Raw genomic sequence first — 7,500 nt, 5'->3', positions numbered from 1 at the left:
TCTCCTCTCCTCTCCTCTTCTCTTCTCTTCTCTTCTCTTCTCTTCTCTTCTCCTATTCTCTCTCTCTTTCTCTCTAGAAAATTTCATGAACAGTTTTAATTAGGATGTGAAATATATTGGCATTTGATTATTCAGCTTCATAATCATAACAGGAAGGTGTGTACATATAGGTACAGAAGCATGTTCTGAAAATGCAAATTACATATTTATGTAATTGGCAAGAAGTAGCAGGTTGTAGATTTGCAAATATATATATTTTTCTCTTTATATTAGCTGTCTTTAAATAATTGAGCATTTGATTTGATGAAGCACGTAAATTTCTTCACCCCAAAATTTTACATTTTGGACTTCAGTTATACAAGTAAATGGGGCATGATATTGTTTTAGCTAAAAAGTTCCTTGTTGTTAGAGTTGAGTATTACAGTATTCTTATTTGCAAAGTAACATTGCAAGAAATTTCCAGAGTAACCAAAAATTGAAGATTAGATAAAGTTTTCAGCCCTTTCTTACTATTAGTTTTGTGCTCTTAAGGTAAAGAGTCGTCAGTACGGGCCACAAATTATGATTTTTTTCAAACTTTGTGTATGGATACGTGAGCCTGTGATGCACCCCGGGTGCCCAGTTGCCAGATGCATAATGCACTCCTTTCCGCGATTTAAAGGTCTGGGGTATTTAAATGCCCTCGCGCTGCCACACCCCTTTTTGCTTCATGCTTTGTTTTTCTTGTATTTTCAGCATTTTTTCGGCTGTTTTTGCAAATTGATATGGTATGATACTGCTGTACGATAGTTTAGGCTGCGTTCAGCAGGCAGGCAGCAGCAGCAAGGATGGGAGAACAGTACGATTTATAAAGATGCCGGGAGGACACATGCGTTGTTTTCAACCTGATATGTAGATGATAGGGGACCAGGAGCCTTGACATCTGAAAGTATACTTTTCAGAGAACACTCCCACCTAACCTAACCTACCCTTGTCATAAAGATGACCTAAAATTACCTGAACAAGGCTTGACCCTCTACCACAGGACTCCTATTAAAGGCCAAGGGATTGTCTAATTAGATATTCGCATTTGGTAATCGCTGGTAAGACCTTTATGGTGTAATGAAAATGAATGACAAAAACTACTATTTTCTCAAAATCATATTTTCATGCATGAAAGGAAGTATAACTTTGTATGTAATTACGCAATTTTAATCATTCTTGTTGCAAAATGATCGTCCAGTTCATATCTATTAACTGTAGCTAAGTCATGCATTATTTCCACCAAATACATTTTTTACTGAAAAATTAATGGCAATTTTCTGACAAAAAAAAGGCACTTTTTTGCAAGGTAATTGAAACATTGTCGTTTCAGATAGATTTACATAAATGCTATAGTTAGTACTCCTATTTGTTGACAAACTCTGGTCAGAAGGAAACTGCAGTACTATTCACTATAAGGAAGCCATTACATAATTTTCAAATTCTATCATCTCGCTTTTTTTTTTTTCTCTAGCGTAAAAAATTATGCAGCTTTGTAAAATCAAATGTCTAGTACTCAAGCATCACATATCCATGCACATTGTGTAAAAAATTTATTGACCTAGCTAAAAAACTAAAGCGAAGAGGACCGGACAATGAATTTCGTGACCGTATGGACGACTCTTTCCCTTTAGCAATGAACATAGAAGTTCACTGTTGACAGTTGAATATGAAATTGTCTTTTTACTTTATATAGGTTATCAATTAAAAAATACTGGTAACCATTCTTTATTTGAAGTTACTGGTAATAGAGCTTCTATGATGTGATGAAGCTTGAAAATTTAAATTTCTTAAGTTACCTTCATCTTGATGCCTTCCCTTACATGATATTAGCAAAGCTGAGTCCTACACATAGTTATTAAAGTGGAAAATGTTTCCTAATTGGCCTTAACCTAAGATGAAGTTCAAATTGTAATTACTCAGGAACTGACAGATATTCTCAGCTTCCATAGAAAGCTTTTTCATAGATATGATAAGGAGAGTAATTGCATTACCAGATCATGTAGTCTAATATAGTCATATTTTACATAATCATAAATTATTTATAGCAAATGAAACTAGTGACAGTTTGAGTTAATGATGTGCTGGTTCCTGTGAATCGGTTTTGTTGATTTGATCAGCAGTAAAATTTCCGCATGACAATTTTTTCTGTTTAAAGTTAAACAATCACACATGGAGTAGAAATAGTCCATTTCCACAATTTCCAAGTGAACAGTGATGGATCATTAACTTTCACTAGTTTTAACTTCAGATAACAGCTTGACCTGGGTACTGTTTACCTTTGGTATGCAGGGTATGATTACCTGAGTATGAATTAAGACAGGGCCTTGATGACTTGGTTTGGTGATTGTAGAATGGTAGGATGTGGGTGCATATCAGTCATATTTTGTCACATTAACAGCTAAGAACTTAATTGTTAGGGTAAGAATATGTAATAGTGTACAGGTTACACTGATGCATAATGGATGTCTTATTTAATACGTTTTCTGTATTTGTGTACATTAGCAGGCAATTGATTTTCTTACATGGTGTAAAATTTGCATTTTGGTATGAATTGGAAATTTCCCATAGTACTGATTCAAGTTCAGCACTTGAAGAACCCAAATGTCATGACTGTCTTGTTTCAGAAGTAAATGGTTTCACACCTGGCAGACTTGAAAATTTCTCATCTGAAAAGAGCTGGAATGTAGTAAACCCACATCATAGAATGACACAGTTGGTAGCTAATAAGTGAATTTATTTTGTTAGTGGTGAGCACAGACTCCCCATGGGAGCAGCAAAGTACAAAGTCATACTGTCCCCGGCCAGCTACACAGAGTATATCCAGGTTTGTAAGAGAATATGTATGTAGGATTGGATGCCACTCTTGAAAATGTTAATGTCGGAGGTTACACCTTTTGGTTATAAATTAGGTTTGTAAGTGAAAAAATTCTCAGGTCCCTGATTTGATGCTCACAGAGACCTGTCCTGTGTACATACAGTGTAAGATTTTTTTTTTTTTTTTCCCCTTTTTTCCTTTTGTTGTTTGGTATATGCTTGCATGCATGATTACATGCACTTGTGTATACATGTATAGGTGTGCCTCTGCATGGGTGGATCAGTGTGTTGGTCTGTGTGTATGAACACATAACATTAGGAAGTAGGTGTCTGTATATAAAGCTATGTTAATAGATGATTTATTAAATCACTAAAGGCCAAACATATGAATATGTTGCTCAATTGTGTGTGTCGGGATGTTTATATGTATTTTTGAGTATGTCTATATTTGCAGGCATGTGCCTACATGTGTGTGTGTGTGTGTGTGTGTGTGTGTGTGTGTGTGTGTGTGTGTGTGTGTGTGTGTGTGTGTGTGTGTGTGTGTGTGTGTGTGTGTGTGTGTGTGTGTGTGCGTGTGTGTGTGTGTGCATACGTACACACGGTATCACTAGCATTATTGTATAAGTGTTGTGTAATAGCCCTTGTTTTTGCTCAGCTTTTTGAGGTGTTCCAGTAAATTTTATGTTGAGATTAATACAAATTCCCTGTAATGTGTATGAAATATTGAAAGTTATTTTTTCAGCTCTAAGTTAACTTTTCAAAAGAAAAAAATAATGTCAATTGACACAAGTGATATATTTGATACTTATATGTAGGAGCCATGGATCAGTTTGCTACAGTTTAATTAGTGTGAAACTTATTTTGAAATTGGGCAGTAAAGAAAGAAATTTACGTTGCTTCATCCTGAGATGCAGATATTCCGTGACAGATCGGAATGCCTAACCATCTGCTACTAATTTAATCATCAACAGTGCCTCTTGTCTGCAGTCACCACATCTTTGAGTCTTTTGAAACAATTGCTGTACATTACAAAACAAATGAACCTTTGGCAGTGATCTACAGGCTTCTCACCTCATTTTATACCCTCCAAGAATTATATATTTCCAGCAGTTGAACCTGCTTGCATTTTGGTGTACAATGTTTGGTGCTTAAAAACGTTTTAAGGTAGTAATTACCAGAATGACGGGTACACCTTATCCCCCAAGTTTGGGAGTGAGAAGATTCTGTTGGTAATTGTTTCCAGTGGATTTGAGGGAACATGCCAGTCTTTTATTTCATTTGTGCACTAGTGGGCAAATTTGAAAACTAGGGACAAAGTGTGTATATATTAGAGTGGAGGCTTTAAGAGTTTATAAATATATATATACATATATATCAATATAATATATTGAGGAAATGTGCTGTGCTGCACTGGTGTTACTGTAATCAGTAATAAAATATTGAAAGAACTTTGTTTCTTATTTCCTTATGCATTTATTATTTTTTGTGAATCATAATGAAGGTTCAAATAAAAAGAGGAACATACAGAAATGGTAAACCTATTATTATTGAATCGTACAAAGCCATATCACATTTACAGCATTTTCATCTGGCCTGAAAAGACAAAATGGAACTAGGAAATAATGAATCAACAACAAAAACTTGAGCATACATTATAGAATATGAAATTCTGATTTGGATGAAATCAGTTACACAAAATAAATCTTACCACAGAATATTTTTTGCTGTGCATTTGTGAAATACAGATTTAAAACTACTTATTGTGAGTATTTTTACAATTACAAATTGAAATTAAATGTTTACAGCAGCTGGCAAGATTATTTACATTTTATTATCAAGGAGTTCAAATTCTCATAACTCCAGGCATGATACAGGCTTGCTGACCTTATTCCTTATTTCTTGTCACATAATCAGTAATTAATGTGCCAGCATGAAGAGAATCAAAACGCATTCAAGAATAAAATATGTTAATGAGGAGGAAACAGCCCTGGGTTTAAGTTGAATCCACGTATGTAGCTACCAAACATATTAACATGTGTATAAAGATTAAATAAAACCAAACCATAGTAAGAAAGGACTAACAAATTGTTACTCTTTGTCATAGTAGACTTCCCTTCTTGTTGCTTTTCTGGCATTGTCTTTTTTTCTTACTTCCTTTTCTCACTTATGCACCTTTTGACTCATCGTGTCTGGATATTGTTTAAAACTTGAATTCATAATTGAAAAAAAAACATACACATACTATAAAAAGCATTATTTTGGAAATATGAATACTCTATCTCATCATAATCAAAGATATGTTTCATAATGGTAAATGGTTGAAACAAATTTATGTGCTAGACATCAAAGGTCATATAGCACAAACAATAATTAAAACAGTTTTGTCAGAGGTAGGTTATACATAAAATATTATTAGTTCAATAAGCATTTTATGTAAACAAAAAGGCTGCAAGATACTGGTAGTTCCCTAATTCACTGTTTTATATTGTTTGCAAGAAAGATAAAGTTCAAAGAAACACTTGTAACCTCATCAGTCTTGCTATTAATTTTAGTGTTTTGCTCCATTCCATACATATAACCCCTGCATACAACAATTTATAGCTAATTTCATTCCCTCTTCTTTGAGTAGTACATATTTTCTCTGTCTCTGCCTCTCTCTCACACACACATTAATACATATAAACTTTCAATTGTTTATTTCTTGTATCATGCTTAAAAAGTCAAGACATTCATTCCACCACTAAAAGATTATGATGATATTTTTTAGAAAATGTCCCAGTTATTCATAAACCACATTAAAATATCTCCACCATATTCAACTAAATATTTTTTCTCTTAGTGATAATAACAATGCACCTTGCTCTTATAGCATCTGCATATTCTTCCTTTTATGTGAAACAGAGGAATATCCTTCCTTGCGTATAAAATAGTGATAATGAGTAGTAGAATGACTAAGCAAAACATGAATACAAAATACTGATAATGCTACTATTTCTGATTTCATTTTATGCTCTGTGTTCACCAACTTCAGTGCAATATGGCATATCATGGACATTACAGCCTAAGAATATTGATAAGTATTTCATCAAATAGTACTTCTAAACATCACAGAAACATATAAGCAGTTCCCCTGGAAAACAGTATATACTCTTGATCATCTTAGAGCAGTGTTTACCAAATTTTTTTCAGGTGCGACCCTAAAGAGACAGCCTGGGCTAGCGACCATAAATGGATGAACATGTAGTAATATATCCAACCATTTTCATTGTAGTTATACTTGCAGATGTATATTAGCTTACGTTATTCTATATTTTTATAGGTTTATATTACCGACATATTGAATTTCAATAAACAAGTGTTAATAAAAACATTAACTTTTGCAGACATACCCGGCTATGGATTCTTTTATTCTTCTTTTAAGACCCTCTGACAACCCTCAGAAAAACCCCGGTGACCCTCATTTGGGTTGCAACCATGGGGTTGGGAACCACTGCTCTAGAGTAGTGATTCCTTAATTTTTTATCCTTGCAACCTTTCTTAATCCTCCAACATATCTGCAACCTACCATCATTTTCAGGAAAGAAAAAAATCATACCTAATCGTAATACAATATTTCCTAAAGAATTGACTTTATTGTGGCTTCAATGACAAACATCTGGTCAATTAGTCTACAATATTTTCCGAATGACAATCTCCCTGTTAACCTTCCAGTTGGGAAGCATTGCTATACAGCTTGGTTTTTATATGAATAAATGTTTATTACATACAAAGCAAATGTTATGACTATTCTCAAGATAATTATCATAATTTTCTGTATGTAACATAACATTGTTCCACTGATATGTACTATTTGCTATTATTGTATATCATGCTCCTTGTCTACTTACACATGCTGATACCAAATGTCTGTTTCTATTTTGATACTGCAAACCAGAATTGAGATTTTAACAGATTCTGAGTACAGTTCATCAAAGTATCAACTGATACATTTTATGTACAAATAAAATTAAGAAGACATAATGTTGAAGTTATAATCAAATTCAAGAACTTTTTATTCATAGGTAGTAGCAATTAAGTTATACTGTTCATAAGATTCTTAAAGTACTCACACTACAAGTTCATCACATCAAGTACTGGGAAATAATTAATATACTCCGTACTTATTTACAAAATTTATTTCAAAAACTTACACTGCAATACTTGTATACTGTACAAGTAACTTAATTCCTATACACAAGCCTAAACACTAAGATCATACGTATATACACAAAAATGACAAAGACACGCATGACTTTCTTTTACAAAATTATTCATGTGTATATCTCAAATTAAAAAGCTACATTAGAAGAAAAACGGCATCCTTCTTCTGGTCTAAAAAGCCACTTAGTTTGTCTTTGGAGACGTCTCATTATAAGACATTACATGTTGATGGCAAGATTAAAAAAAGGGTATAGTGAGATTTCATGTCAAGACCAAACTGACATGTGTCCCAGGCTTACCTCTATCTTTGAGATCACTTGGAAACCTTATTGACACATCATGAGACAGACTATCAAACTGTAGCTAAATACTAAAATAGTACCAGAATACTACATTTACAATCTATCATATATAACTGCAATAAGCCATATCTTTCTATTAAATTTTCTGTGTTTATTTCAT

The 7,500-nt window shown here is 33.4% G+C and overlaps 1 protein-coding gene across 3 annotated transcripts in view; it reads right to left on the bottom strand.

Annotated features, from left to right (window-relative positions):
* Window positions 1–6,995: 6,995 nt before the first annotated feature.
* LBR (lamin B receptor) overlaps window positions 6,996–7,500 on the bottom strand; it is a 12,849-nt gene continuing 12,344 nt past the window's right edge. For all 3 annotated transcript variants that reach the window (XM_027375540.2, XM_027375526.2, XM_027375549.2), the window contains exon 11: window positions 6,996–7,500. This exon is cut by the window's right edge and continues 2,477 nt beyond it. The gene's annotated coding sequence lies outside the window, so the exon portion shown is untranslated.

Source organism: Penaeus vannamei, chromosome 39, assembly GCF_042767895.1.
Source record: "Penaeus vannamei isolate JL-2024 chromosome 39, ASM4276789v1, whole genome shotgun sequence".
Lineage (NCBI taxonomy): Eukaryota > Metazoa > Arthropoda > Malacostraca > Decapoda > Penaeidae > Penaeus > Penaeus vannamei.
The sequence above is the reverse complement of the archived record's forward strand: the minus strand, read 5'-3'. Positions and strand labels throughout refer to the sequence as shown.